At 21.9% G+C, this 15,909-nt stretch overlaps 1 long non-coding RNA gene across 1 annotated transcript; it reads right to left on the bottom strand.

Moving 5' to 3' along the window:
• Positions 1–5,330: 5,330 nt before the first annotated feature.
• On the bottom strand, positions 5,331–12,645 carry LOC122512916. The gene is made up of 3 exons (XR_006302673.1): positions 12,585–12,645; positions 5,825–5,968; positions 5,331–5,536 (listed from the first exon to the last, which is right to left on the bottom strand). It is a non-coding gene; the product is annotated as an uncharacterized LOC122512916 (long non-coding RNA).
• Positions 12,646–15,909: the final 3,264 nt, after the last annotated feature.

Raw genomic sequence — 15,909 nt, 5'->3', positions numbered from 1 at the left:
CACAGTATTTCGTGTGTCTCTCTTTCTCTCTCTCTCAAAGAACTGTTACTTGAGGCGATAATTTCTCGAAACCATTTAATAGATTCAAACTACTTACACTTTGAATTCAGTGATGTAATAAGTGGAGCAGCGCGTTTGAAATCAATGTATGTATAGAATGAGATGTAAAAAAAATTTTTGAATAGCTCTTTTAGTCACGAGAAACCATTTAATGCTTCCTTATTCTTGTGTGAACCTTTACTATTTCACTGATCAAATATACATACATATATGTTGCTTTTAATAGTCATGTAGAGACTTTTTTTTGAGAAGAAACTTAACACGTTTAACAATTTTCCACTGTTTACATTTTACTCTCAGTTTTAATGAGTCTTTCTTTCTTTTTTTTTTTTTTGCTCTCACGTGACCCAATTTTGAAATTCTACGAAATTTACTATTTTGATGATATTTTTTTATTACTGGTTAACTATTATTTAGGATTTTTTTTTACTAATTTTCAGACTATTTTTTACTATGTTTTAGAAATGTTTTACTACTTTTTTTATTACTTTTCACTATTATGTTTATTAATTTTTACTATTTATTACTGCTTTTTATTCCCTATTTTCTACTATTTTTCAACTACTTCATTATTAATTGTTTATTACTTTTTACTATTTATTGATATTCTTTTACTATTTTCTACTACTTTTTACTATTTTAACTGATTTTTTACTATTTTTCACTACTCTTTTACTATTCTTTTAAAAATTGTTCACTACTTTCATAAACTCTATTTTTTAATGCTTTTACTATTTTCTACTACTTTTGACTATTTTTTTTGACTATTTTTTAATACTTTTCACTATTTTCTACCACTTCTTACTATTTTCTACTACTTTTTTAAATATTTTTTAACTCCATTTTCTACTACTTTTTAAAATATTTTTTAACTTCATTTTCTACAACTTTTTACTATTTTAACTTATTTTTTACTATTTTTCACTACTCTTTTACTACTTATTAATACTCTTTCAATATTTTTAGTACTCTATATAATTATTTTTTACTATTCTTTTAAAAATTGTTTACTACTTTCATAAACTCTATTTATTAATGCTTTTACTATTGTCTACTACTTTTGACTATTTTGTTTTACTATTTTTTAATACTTTTCACTATTTTCTACCACTTCTTACTATTTTCTACTACTTTTTAAAATATTTTTTAACTCCATTCTATTTTTTACTATTCTTTTAAAAATTGTTTTCTACTTTCATGAACTCTATTTTTTACTACTTTTTACTATTTTCTACCAATTCTTATTATTTTCTACTACTTTTGAATATTTTTTACTATTTTTTAATACTTTTTACTATTTTAACTAATTTTTTACAATTTTTTTCTACTCTTTTACTATTTTTTAATACTCTTTCACTAATTTCAGTACTTTTTATAAGTATTTGTTACTATTCTTTTAAAAATTGTTTACTACTTTTATGAACTCTATTTTTAATACTTTTTTACTATTTTCTACTACTTTCTACTACTTTCTACTATTTTTACTATTTTCCACTACTTTATACTATTTTTTAATACTCTCTCACTATTTTTAGTAGTTTTTCAAAGTATTTTCTACTATTCTTTTAAAAATTGTTTACTACTTTTTTAAAATTCCATTTTTTAATACTGTTTTCTACCACTTCTTACTATTTTCTACTACTTTTGACTATTTTCTTTCATTATTTTTAGAACTTTTTAAAAATATTTTTGACTCTTCTTTTAAAAATTGATTACCTTTTTTTTAAATTCTATTTTTACCACTTTTTACTATTTTTTACTAGAACTACTTTTTATTACTCTTAATATTTTTTCTACCTTTTTGTACTACTTTTGAACTATTTTTCACTAAACTCATATACAGAGAAATGACATAATTTGACAGGAAAAATAAATTTAATATTTTACTGCTTTCGTATCATTATGTCATTTTCCAATAATTGTTTTCTAATTCCGAACCGAAAAAACTTATTGTGCTTAGAGATGATTGATCTATTAATTATCATATTAATTTCAAATTACAAATTAATATTCAATTTAGTAAATTTCATACATATATATATACAACAGAGATTGCAAATTAAAATGATAATCTCGTGTTTATCATGCGTGTGTTTGTTTCGGAAACTGTTTCGGACAGCAAATATGTTTCTGAGCCCGAAATGAGCCGTAAAATCTATTTCGAAATTATGAGCGGCGATGCATGTGCTTCGGCATATACTCAAATTGTCCTCTCCCCTCTTCCCATTCTCTCTCCTCTCTCTCTTTCCGCTATATAATATAACTTGAACTTGGAGCAGTCAACGATCCTTGAACAGATTGGGTCGTTTTATGAAATATTGGTATAGTGCTTTAAAGAGATATGAACATTGTACAAACGCATATTCTCTTCAAAAGTTTTAGTTCTCTCTTTCTTTTTATTTCTCTTTCTCTATATATACATATATGTATGGACCATATCTCATCTCTAGCTTAAATTTCTAAGACTTTTTCTTAATTTTCTTTCTCTCTTAGCCTTTGGGGAATTTAATGTCACAGAGCATAAATAAACACATTTCTCTTTGCTGAATTTATTTAATCTTTTTCTTTGTTCTGTCTATATATATATGTATATAGAGACTTTGGTGACTGAATGGGAATGGACCAAAAAGACACACTAATTAGTCGAGAATTTAAAATTTATAAAATGACAGAGCATACTCGCTGTCGTGATATTCTCAAAAGAGAATTAATTTTACATCGTGAGAAAGTAGCTTTTAAAAATGTGCGCTTTTTTCATTAAAGAAAAACGTTTTTTTATTTTTGGAATGGCGAATATTTTTTTTTTTATAACGTCTGGAAAATTTTGATTTCTGTTGTCAAAGGTCAAAAACTAGGATTTTTGATTTATTTTTCAATATTATTAACCAGTTTCGTATATAATTTTCTATTTAAATATTTTCAAAAATTACTAGAAAATAATTTTGGAATTACCTCAATTTTTTTTAACCCTACTCTATATATTTAACATAAAATACATTTTTAAATATTAAAAATAATCAATAATTTTTATTTTAATCAATAATAAACTGTTAAAAATTCTAATGAATAGATAAAATTAAAGAAAATTGAATTAATTAAAGAAAAGTACTTCTAAATTCTAAAATAATTGATTAGAAAATTAGTACATAGAATTGTTTAAAAACCCATTTAAATTTTTCCCAATTTTTTAAATTAGAAAATGAATTGATTTTTCTGAAAATTTGTTGAAAAGCTGTCTGATAAATATTTAAAGTATTGTTTAAAAAAAGAAAAACTGAACGTGTTCAATGTTTTTCACTTTTCTTCTCTCTTTTATATATATATATAAAAACCTTCCAGAGTTTTATGCCCTGGAGAATTTTGCTCTTTGAAAGTTATCGGTCCGCTAGACATTGGTCATGTGTATTTATTCGAGTACTAGTCCAGAGGGTAAAGATACGAGAGAGGGTAAAAATCTGTTCCTCTGAGTCCCTAGAAACATCACTCCGAATGAATATGGAAAAAAAAGAAAAGAGATTATCTTCCGTCTTTATAAAATATAATATTTGATTTGCATTACTTTCTTATGCATGTCACGTATAATTTTTTTTTTCTGTACAGAAATACAAATTCCTTTTTCTATATACACTGAGCATCTCATATTTATGTGAATTGTATATTGAATATCTTTTCAAACACACGTTTCGAAAAGTTGAAATGAAAATTTTTTTATATTGAAAGGATAAATATTTTCTTTTTGAATAATCAAAGTTGTTTGCATTTTGCTACAATTTTTATTTTGAAAATTTCATCATTCATCAGTTCTGAATTTTTATTTTACGTAGTTCTTTTGTATTTCTATATATGTACTTTTTTTGTATTCTTCTTTTATTTTTTGTATTTGGTTAATTTATTTATCTTCACTACTTTTTTTGTACTTTTCTGTTCTCCCTTTATTTTTTCTGTACTTTTCTTGAGTTTTTATATTTTATGCTTTTGTTTTATTTTGTCTCTTTTATTTTTTGTATTTTTCTTTTATTTTTTTGTATTTTTTCTTTTCTTCTGTTTTTTGTACTTTTCTTGAATTTGCTTTGTTTACTGTTTGTACTTTTCTTGTTTTAATTATTTTTTAACTTTTCTTGCGTTTTTCTTATATTTTTCGCATTTGTTTTATTTTCTGTCTTTTATTTTTTGTATGTTTCTTTTATTTTTTTGTATTTCTATCTTCTTCTATTTTTTGTACTTTTCTTGTATTTGCTTTGTTTTATTTTTTGTCTTTTATTTTTTATATTTTTCTTTTCATTATTTACTTTTTTGATGCTTTTCTTGTATTCCTCTTTTATTTTTTTACACTCTTCTTGTTTTCTTCTTTTATTTTTAGTATTTGGTTTATTTGTTAGTCTTCACTACTTTTTTTTGTACTTTTCTGTTCCCCCTTTTTTGTACTTTTCTTGTGTTCTTATATTTTTTGTATTTGTTTCATTTTCTGTCTTTTATTTTTTGTACTTTTTTTATTTTCTTTGTATTTTTTCTTCTTCTGTTTTATGTACTTTTCTTGTATTTGCTTAGTTTATTGTTTGTACTTTTCTTGTTTTATTTACTTTTTACTTTTCTTGCGTTTTTCTTATATTTTTCGCATTTGTTTTATTATTTGTCTTTTATTTTTGTATTTTTTTTTACTTTATTTGTAATTCTTTCTTCTGCTATTTTTTGTACTTTTCTTGTATTTGCTTTGTTTTATTTTTTGTTTTTGGTTTATTTATTTATCTTCACTACTTTTTTTGTACTTTTCTGTTCTCCCTTTATTTTTTGTACTTTTCTTGTATTTGCTTTGTTTATTGTTTGTACTTTTCTTGTTTTATTTATTTTTTACTTTTCTTGCGTTTTTCTTATATTTTTTGCATTTGTTTTATTTTCTGTCTTTTATTTTTTCTATTTTTCTTTTACTTTCTTTGTATTTTTCGTATTTGGTTTTATTTGTTTTTATTTTTTCTTTTATTTGTTTGTATGTATTTTCCATGTTTCCTTTATTTTCCTGTAGATTTTTCTTTCACGTTAAAATTCATTTTTCCATTTATTAAATTTTTCTGACTTTTAAATTACGAAAACAATAAATTAAAAGAATTTATGAAATGTTCAAAATTAATTTTCACTTTTTTATTTATATCAAGTAAAAAATAGATTTAATTTCGAATAGCACGATGTATTTACATTATCATGAAGTGGTAATAGAGTCGTTTTTAAAAATAAAAGAGAAAAAAAAGTTGTTACTATAAAGTGAGTAAATAAGACAAGTTTGAAATTATCGCGGACAATGTCATCGTCGTCGTCGTACTCGTACCAATTTGGTATTCTTGGGACGAACATGTAAGGTCGTGGTTTTGCACTGTGGCGTTCCTTTCTAAACTGGAATCTCATTTAGTTCTAACGCGTCCATTTCTCACACCAGAATAACATAGTATCGTCTCGAAAGCTCGAGAAAGAATTCCACAATGCCCTGAAAGAAATTCCATTTTCAGAAAATGTCCTTTTTCCTCCACTCAATCTGATTGGGCTTCATGTAAAAGTGATGATGCCTTGACCAAAAATAAGAAATTTTTTTTTGTCGACCAAACTATTTATTATACGAACATCTTCTATATACGTTCCATAAACGCAAAAAAAAAATTTTTTTTCTCTCTCTCTCTCTCTCTCTCTCTATAGATAAATATTTTTATATAATTTTTTTTTTTAAATTTTCAAATGAATATTGAAAAGGCGAAATATATATATCTGCACCGTTTACCTTCGTGGAGTGAATTTTCTATATCCGTACATATGTTTGTGAATGAACACGTGCGCATGAACTCTCCTCTAAGTTTGTACAGCTTTGACAACAAATTGTCGTGCTGACAAGTTGTCACGATACTTTAACGAGCTGAGCGATTACCTGGAAAAAGTGATAGTATCATATTAATTAGGACATTGATGGATACGTAACATTTTACAAAATTTATTTTTATGTGTCTTAAGAAGGTGGAATTTACTCTTTAGTTCGTTTTAAAACAAATATTTTTTGTTGGAGAAAATTTGTTCGAAAATTTCTCCCAAAAAGCAAATGAAAATTTTTTTTAATTGATCTAATTAAATTAATTTTAAAATAAAATAATATAACAATGATGCCTCCTAGGGTCGATTAGGTAATTTCATTTTTATTTCAACTTTCAGTTTCACTTTTACTTTCACTTTGAGCGATTCTTCATTTACCTTTGTTTTTACTTTGATAGTTTTTTGTATTTTTTTTACTTTCATTTTCAGATTGATAAATATTTATTTTCACTTTCACTTTGATACAAAGTGAAAATAAAAGTGCAAATGAAAGTGAAAAAATCATTTAAAATGAAAATAATATAAAGATAAGAATTTTAAAGTAAATGTGAGAGTGAAATTGCAAATAAAAATCGAACAAAATGAAATAATAATTATAAAATAATTTAATAAACAAGTATTATTAAAAATTTAAAATAAGTTTCATTTAAAACTAAAAAAAGTTTTTAATTTCAAATTATAAACAATTGTTCAAGCTCTAAAAATTTAATTCAAAATAATTTAAAATTTACCTAAAAATTTTTTAATTTGAAAACAAAATGTTCATTTCAAATTTGTAAAGTTGTATTCAATAATTAAGAGTTTAAATCAAATTAAAAATATTTAATTAAAAATTACAAAGTTTTAAATTATTTTAATTTAAAAATCTTCATAAAAATATTAATGTTTAATTTATTAAGATTTTAAATATTTTTAATAAAGTGTTTTAAAGTAAAATAGTTTAAAACTTAAGTAATTTTTTATTAATTATTTTAAATTTGTATAAACTTTTGATTTTTGAAATGTGAAATGAATATTTTATTTTCAGATTTAAAAAATTTTGAAATAAATTTTGAAATATTTTTAATTTAATTTGATAATTTTTAACAAAACTTCATAATTTTCAATTAGATTTTTCACATTTTGAATAAAAAATTGTAATTCTGAAACTTTTTACTTTTACTTTTGAATAAAACTTTACAATTTCAAATAAAACTTTTTAATTTTTGAATGAAACTTTAGAATGTTTAATAACATTTTTAAATTTTGAATTTAAGTTTTAAATTATTCTGAATTAAGTTTGTTAATTTAGAACATAACTTAAAATAATTTTGAATAAAACTTTACAATTTTAAATTAAATGTTTTATTTATAAACAAAATTATAATTCTGAATTAAATTAAAAAAATTTTCTGTAATATTTTAAATATTTTGAATAACATTTTTAATTTTTGATTGAAAACTTTTTATTTCAGAATAAATCTTCAAAAGTTTGATATAAATTTTTCATTTTCAAACTGAATTATAATTTTTAATAACATTTTTAAATTTAAATTTAAGTTTTAATTATTTTGAATTCAGATTGTTGATTTTGAACATAACTTAATATAATTTTGAATAAAATTTTGTGAAAATTGAACAAAGTTTAATAAAATTTTGAGTTAAATATTAAATTCCAAAATATTTTGAATAAAACTTTACGGTTATAAATTTAATATTTTATTTATAGACGAAATTATAATATTGAATTAAATGAAAAAAATTTAGAGTAATGTTTTTAAATATTTTGAAAAACATTTTTAATTTTTAATTGAAAACTTTTTATTTTTGAATAAATCATCCAAAGTTTGACATAAATTTTTCATTTTCAAACTGAATTATAATTTACAGTTAAATTTAAAAAATGTTGTATTAAGGGCATTATAAATTTTCTGATATTACGAATCAAATTTTAATTTTACGAATCAAATTGAAAAATTTTGAATGAAATTTTTAAACTTTGAATAAAATTTTTTAACATTAAATGAAATTTAAAAAATTTCCAATTGAAATATCAAATTAAATTTTGAAATGAAAATTTCAAATTAAAAATATAAAAATACGAAATAATGGAAACCATTATTGTCGCGCGCTGTACATTCTCGTTTATTGAGTGGTGATTGTGTGCACACGTATGACTCAAGAGTCTTTCTCTCGGTAAAAAGAGGAAACCTACACACACACGAAATGGAGAGCAAGATGCGGCGATGCACACAGGGATCACCTCATTATGTACGTGACTCCCACATCGTTATGCAATAGCGAGAGATAGTGGTTCTCAAACTAGGGTGATAGTTCATTTGATATCTTCATTATTTCATCTTTTAATTAAATTCCATTTAATATAGTCACAGAAATTCAATTTCCAATAATCAAATTTAATTTCCATAAAATTTCATCATTAATTTGAGTAATTAAAAAAAAAATGTCACATCACTTGTGCGTCTATAATTTGTAGTGCATACGATAATAAAAGCATACTTGTCAGTCATTGTATAGAGCAAACGAGGGAGAATTAAAATCCATTTATAGCTTTTATGTAAAATAATGTGTGTCGTATTGAGTGGAAAATACAATTTTAATGAATCATGTATTCCATTTTTTTTCTCTTTTTTTTGTGTGTGTGGAAAACAAGAATAATAACAATAATCAGTTAAAAAAGAACATTTTTGCTGAATCAAGGTTCCTCTCTTTTGGCTCACGGTTAAAATTACAAGTTATTTTTTCTTTGTACGCCGGATGAAATGAAAAGCACACAGAAAAATGCTGAGGTGGTAAAAACGACTTGCGCTATATCACACCTCGCATATTGTCACTTTTTTTCATTTTTTTTTTATTCATCTTTTGCTTTATAATGAGATCTTTTCCATAGTGGAACAGAAATTATTTACCTTTCTGAAGAAATATTTTCTTAATTCTCAGTTCCTCTTTTTTTCAATTATAAAGAGAGAAGAAGTTAACGTCTTGCAATATGAAATTGAAAACAGTTTGCTTTTGAAAAATTTTACACTGCAAAACATTATTTATTCTTGGTGAATTTTTTTTTTAAACTTTATTTAAAAGGGGTTTCTTTCTACTTTTTAGAGAAATAAGAATTTTCCACTTGTTTGAAAAAGGGTAGTTCTTGAAAATTTTTTATTTCTTTACTTTTCCTGATATAGAAAATTAATTGGAAAAACGAGAAAAATGAAGTAAAAGTTTTTACTATTTACAAAATTATATCTAAAACTATTTCTATTTTTTTTTTTACTATTTCCGGAGCAATTTTTACAAAATTCGAAGGCAAATTTAGCAAAAGGGGAAAAAAGGTTCCTTATTTTTTTTCCTGGTAGTAAATAAATAAACAATAAAAAACAAATAAATATAAATGTAAAAAAAAATAAAAAATTAAAGAAGAAAATAATAAAATAATTCATAAAATAAATAAGTTATAAAAAAAGTTCCGAATCGTTTCCGTATATTTGGAAATAAATTAACATCTCTATAAAAAATAAATTACAGTTTATAGAAATTTTTCTCCTGTAAAAAAGTGTTGAGAGTAAAATTTCGGAATGTGAACCTTTCGCAATGATATAGATATAGAATCTAAATTACATTTATTGCGTATTTGAACTTAATAATTGGCATTGCAAGAGAAAATGATTTATGGTTTCCTTCGACAATTACCAAGAATTTTAATTATTATTAAATTCTCTTTGTGAGTATAGTAATTTATCAAAACAATGACAGTGGTTCAATATAGACAATAGTGTGCAAAATTTGTACATATCGAAATTAATTTTGCAAGTAGATTATTTTTTTGAAAAATAATAACCTTTTAGAGATAGAAAAGGAAAGTTTTTAAATTATAATTTTTATATAGAAATTTGTAAATGAAAATTTTAGATATATGGAACTTTTTAATTGTAAGATTTTGAATAGATTTTATAAATGAAAATTTCTAAACGGAGTTTTTGTATTGCAACTTTTAAATATATATATATATTTAAATCGAATTTTCTAAATAAAAATTCTGGAAATAAATTTTTTAAATAACAATTTTTAAATATAATTTTTTAAATGGAAAGTTTTAAAAGAAATTTTTTTTATGAAACATTTAAAACAGAAATTTTTTAATAAATTTTCTAACTGGAAACGTCTAAATGAAATTTTCCACTTAAATGGGAATTTTTAAATAGAATTTAAATCGTTTCTAAATATAGAAATTTTTAATTGATTTTAGAAGATTTAAGAAGGAATTTTCATGATATTTCTGCATAGATTTAAAACAAAGTTTTTAAACTAAATTTTTTTAATTAACAATCTCTAAATGGTATTTTCTAAATGAAAATTTCTAAACTGAATTTTCAAAATGGAAAGTTTTAAAATGAATATTTTGTTATGAAATATTTTAAATAAAAATTTTAAAATGGAATTTCCAATTGAAAAGTTTTAAATAAAATTTTCTTCACAAATGAAATTTTGTAATTGAAAATTATAGAAATTTTTTTCTTAAACTTTTAATTAGAAATTATAAAATTAAAATTTTTAAATGAAGTAATGTTTTAAGTAAAAATCATGGAAATTTCAATTTGAAAACTTCTAAAAAGCAAATTTTAAATTGTATTTTAGAATTTCAAATTAAATAATTTATAAATAGAATATTTTAAATGAATATTTTTCAAATTTCACTTTTTTAGATAGAATTTTTTAGAAAATAATATTTAAATGCAGTTTTTTATAAAAGAAATGTTTAAAATTTTTAAAATTTAAAAATTTTTTGTTAAAATTATTTAAACTCATATTTTTAAATAGAATTTTCTATTTTTAAATTTCTAATTGGAAATTTTTAATTACATTTTTTAAAAAAAATGAATTTTTGATATAAAAACTTTGAAATTGAAATATTTTAATTGAATTTCTTAAATAGAAATTTTTAAATTAAATTTTTAAAACTCATATTTTTAAATAGAATTTTCTTATTACGAGTTGATAAATGATATTTTCAATTTCCAAATGTCTAAATTGAAATTTTTATGTGAATTTAAAAAATTGAAAATTGATTTTTAGTTTAAAAACATCGAATTGAAAATTTCAAAATAAAAATTTTGAAATTGTACTCTTCGAGTGAAAATTTTAAAATAAAAATTTTAAAATGGAATTTGAATGAAGTTTTTCATAAAGAAATGTTTAAAAGGAATTTTTTAATTGAAAATTTTTAAATAGAATTTTATAAATGGAAATTTTCAAATGGAATTTTTTAAACTCATATTTTTAAATATAATTTTCTATTTCTAATTTCTAAGTGGAAATTTTGAATTAAATTTTTTCAAATTGTTTAAAAAATGAATTTTCGATATAGAAACTTTGAAATGGAAACTTTTTAATTGAATTTCTTGAATAGAAATTTTTAAATGGAATTTTTTTAACTTAATATTTTCAAACAGAATTTTCTAATTAGGAACTGTTAACTAATATTTTTTTTAATTTCCAAATGTCGAAATTAAAATGATGTGAATTTAAAAAATAAAAAAATAAAAAAATTTTTATTTTTAAAAACTTCGAAATGAAAATAAAATTAAAATTTTCAAACAGTACTTTTCGAGTGAAAATTTGTAAATAAAAATTTTATAAATACAATCATTTCTAATCAGAATTTTTTCTAAAGGAAGAAATAAATTCTTTTTTCTCAAAGAAATTTTTTTTTTTTTTTGACGGATGATATGGCGCATTTAAAAGAGGGAGATGTCAAAGTAAACGGAAAAAAATGTGAATTTTATAACCACTGAGGTAATTCCATCAAAAGTGCGAGAAGTTTGCGGAAGTAGCTTATAAACATTGCTATGTAATTTATGTTTAAGACCTTCGCGTGATTCGACTTGCAGTTAAACTTTTACACGCCTCATACTGTGATTGGTCAAAGGTTTTTAAAAGCAGTTGGCGTGATTCCGAGAATCTTTTCTCCAACTGGCTTCGAAAAAGCTTAGTCGTTTATTTTTCTCTTGCTTCTATTTTTCTTTTCATTTCCCGTTGAGAGTTTTTATTGCTTCCAAGTTTTGTCCAGTACAGTTGGAGTTTGAGCATTAAGGGTGTGACATTTTTTTTTCCCTTTTCTTTTCGCCCCCCGGGCAATGAATGAATGATTTTCTCCATTGCACTTGTATTTTCTCTATTGATGCATTTTTTTGAATAAAAAAAAAAATTTATTTTTAAAAATAAAGCTCATTTTTGAAATTATATTTTTTATTTTTAAAAATGAAGTTAATTTTTAAAATTATATTTTTTATTGTTAAAAATGAAATTATTGTTCAAAATTAATTTTTTATTTTTAAAAATAAAATTAGTGTTCGAAACTAATTTTTTATTTTTAAAAATAAAATTAGTGTTTAAAACTAATTTTTTATTTTTAAAAATAAAATTAGTGTTCGAAACTAATTTTTTATTTTTAAAAATAAAATTAGTGTTCAAAAATAAAATGAATTTTTCAAATTATAATTTTTTTAGTTTTAAAAATAAAATTAGTGTTAAAAAATAAAATTCATTTTTCGAATTACAATTTTTCTATTTTTAAAAACAGAATTTTGCAGGTGGTTTCGATTATAGAGAAATTTAAAATTTAGACGATTGTAATCTTGAGAGTTGTGTATCTCAATTATGTTTATGATTGATCAATTACATACCAATTGAGAGAATTGCAGAGATATAAAAAGACCTTGTGTATATATATTGTATTTATTCCATTGATTCTGTGAACTTTTTTTTTTCTCGAATCGAAGTTTATTTATTGGTTTATCATTAGTAATGGAGTTAATAGGAAATTAAAGTTGTCTATTGAAGCGGTAAAAGGCATTAATCTTCTAAGGAGGCTCGTATATAGCGTTGAATCGTCCTTGATGGCTTCTTGACCGCGTCTCACAACTGCAGATGAAGGTATTAACCATATAATCCAAACAAAAGTTTGATGAATGGCACTTTTGAATAATGACTTGTTTGTCATTTTTATTATTCCCAATATAGACAGTGAAAACGTATGGATATTAATTGCAACTTTCCAATTTTTTATCATTAATGATTATTTTCTGCATCGAAATTATTAATTTATTATTCAAACTTCTGTATAATTAACAAATGGATTTTTTTAAACTGATTTCCGCCTTTTTTGGGGGGTAAAATATTTTTAAGAATTATTTAAAAAATGAATTAAAATAAAATAAATTAAAAAACTAATGAAAATTAATTTAAATATGAATTGAAATTAATTTAAAAAATTAATTAATTTAATAAAATGATAAAAAAATAAAAAAAAATATTTTCATTACCTAACTAATTAAAAAAATTAATTAATTAGTTAATGAAAATATTTAAAAGCCAACTTTCTGAATAAAATTCAGATTTATATTTTAGAACTTCTAAGAAGTTGACTAAAAATAGATTTGAATAGTTAAAATTATTTTTTTTACTTAATGTAGATTTTTGATGAGAAAAAAAATCGAAAAGTCGTAATTTTGTATTTGTATTGATGATAGAAAAAAATGTTTGTATTTATTAACGAAGATACGAGAGCGAGTCAATTAATTGGTTCCAGTTTCATTTTCAGCAGAAACACATGTGACTAGTTATTGATTATCAAATTTAACGTCTCTAAAAATATTGTAGTAGTGTATATGAAAATAGATATTACTGAAAAATACAAAATGGAAATAAAATAAAAAAAATTTTTTTTTTTCACGGAAAATTTCAATATACTCTGGTAATTAAAAATAATTTGAAAAGCGCGAGACAGGTGAAATAGAAGAATTAAATAAAAAATATTCTTTTTCATATAAACTACAAAATTTATAAATTTTTACGATATTTGAAACTTTATTCGAATAAAAAAGTTCAATTTAGTAAAAAAATTTTAGAAATGCAGAATATAGTAGGGGAACATAGTCTAGGTCGGCCACCTTTTTGACTTTTGTTTATAACTTTTTTTTAAAAATGAATTTGGACAATTGAAGTATATGGTTGGAAAGTCCTGTTTAATAGGAACATTTTTTCTGTACAAAGTAAATTGACAGGTTTAAAAATGAAAAAGTTATAAAGATTTAAAAAAAAAAAAAATTGTAGTCCAGGTTGGCCATTACAGTCAAGGTCGGCCATGTTTAAAATTCAAAGGGCATTAATCGTTAAAAAATAAAATAACATGTTTGGAGTTACGGAAAATTGATTCTTTATTGTTTACAGTTTGTAACTTAATGAAATAACAAAATAATAACAATAAACAATATAAAAAAATAAATATAAATAAAAAAAAGTTTTGCACTAAAATATTAATAAAATTAAATAAAAATATTAATAAGATGATCAATTATATTATGAGTTATACAGAATTGCAGTTTTTGCAAATGAAGTAGCTCGTCCTCATCTTTGCGCATTTTAAACACATAGTGGCCGACCTTGACAGTAAGTAACATTACCGAATTGTTGTAACCATAAAGAAATACGTTTCGGGATTCGATTTTTTACTTTGTTTTCCTTTCAACCATGAGTCCCACAAATTTTCTGCATACTTGCCTTGACGATTCAATTTGTTTTTTATCTTTTATTAATGGTTTTTCACATTATGCACAAAACTTTTTTTGAGCTTTTTTTGTACCGACGTCACAGAAAACACAATTTTCGATTTTCCGAAAATGTAATTGAACAAAAAGTTAGGTTTCACTAAGACAAGCTTCGACAAAAATGCGCGTAGGTGGCGCTAGTGAACTTGACAAAAAAACGCGAGTGGCCTACCTAGACAGTAGGCCAACCTTGACTACATTCCCCTATATTCAATATTTTATGAGACAATTTAATAATTAATTTTAATAATATTATAAAAATCATATATTCTGACATAGGGAATTCATAGGGAAAAGTCCGAAATTTTTATTAAAAGTACTGAGAAAAATATTAAATTTGTAGAATTCATAGGAAAATTCAGAATTTTTTTGTCTTTTTTGTTTGACTCGTAAACTATAAAATTACCACGAATTCTAATACAAAACCTTGAATTTTTTCAATTTCTAACAAAAATTTATTTTTAAATAACTTAAATCTTGAACAACTATCATAAAATAAATAAATTATTTAATAAATAATTGTACTTAAATATTTCAAAATTAATTAAATTTTAAAAGAATTGCGTTTACAATTTTCATAAATAAATGAACTTCAAACGATTTCAATTTGAAATTTTATAAAATTTCAATGTTGAATGAATTTAATTAGAAAAAACTTGAATTTTTGAAAAATTTTAATAATTCAAAGTCTTATAAAATTAGTTAAATTTGCCAATATGTATTAAATTAATTATTAAAAATAAAAAATAAAAATAAAAAAATACTAAAAATTTATAGAAGAATTTTAATTAAAAACACTAAAAAAATTGAATTTTGAAAAAGTTACAAATTATTGCAAAAATTCAATTATTTTCAAAAATAATAAAATTCTTAACACAAAATTCAATTATTTTCAAAATCCCGAAATCCCAATTATTATTTGTATAAATAAAAAAATTCTTTTTCAAAATTCAATTATTTTCAAAAATTTTAATAAAATTCTTGTCAAAATTTCAATTATTTTCAATATTTACTATTTTAATAAAATTAACCAAAAGAATCCAATTATTTAAAAATAATTTTAATAAAATTGTACGCTAACGTTTAATTATTTTCATAAATAATACAAATTTCACAAGAATTTAAATATTTACAAATTTTTTAAAAGTTTCCTCTCAATAATTTAATTATTTTTAGAAATAATAAAACTCATCGCAAGAATTTCAATTATTTTTAATACAATTTTAATCGAATTCTTTGAAAAATGTAACTATTTTAAAAAATTTTCATTAAAATTCGTTAAAAGAATTCAATTATTTAAAATTTTTTTATGAAATTCTGTGGAATAATTTAATTAATTTCGTAAATATTAAAATTCTTTTCAGATATTCAATGATTTTGATAAATAATAAACTTCTTTTTA

This window comes from Leptopilina heterotoma, unplaced genomic scaffold (genome assembly GCF_015476425.1).
Source record: "Leptopilina heterotoma isolate Lh14 unplaced genomic scaffold, ASM1547642v1 Lhet_13, whole genome shotgun sequence".
NCBI classification, from domain to species: Eukaryota; Metazoa; Arthropoda; class Insecta; order Hymenoptera; family Figitidae; genus Leptopilina; species Leptopilina heterotoma.
Note: the sequence above shows the minus strand (reverse complement) of the source record. Positions and strands in the feature narration are given on the sequence as shown.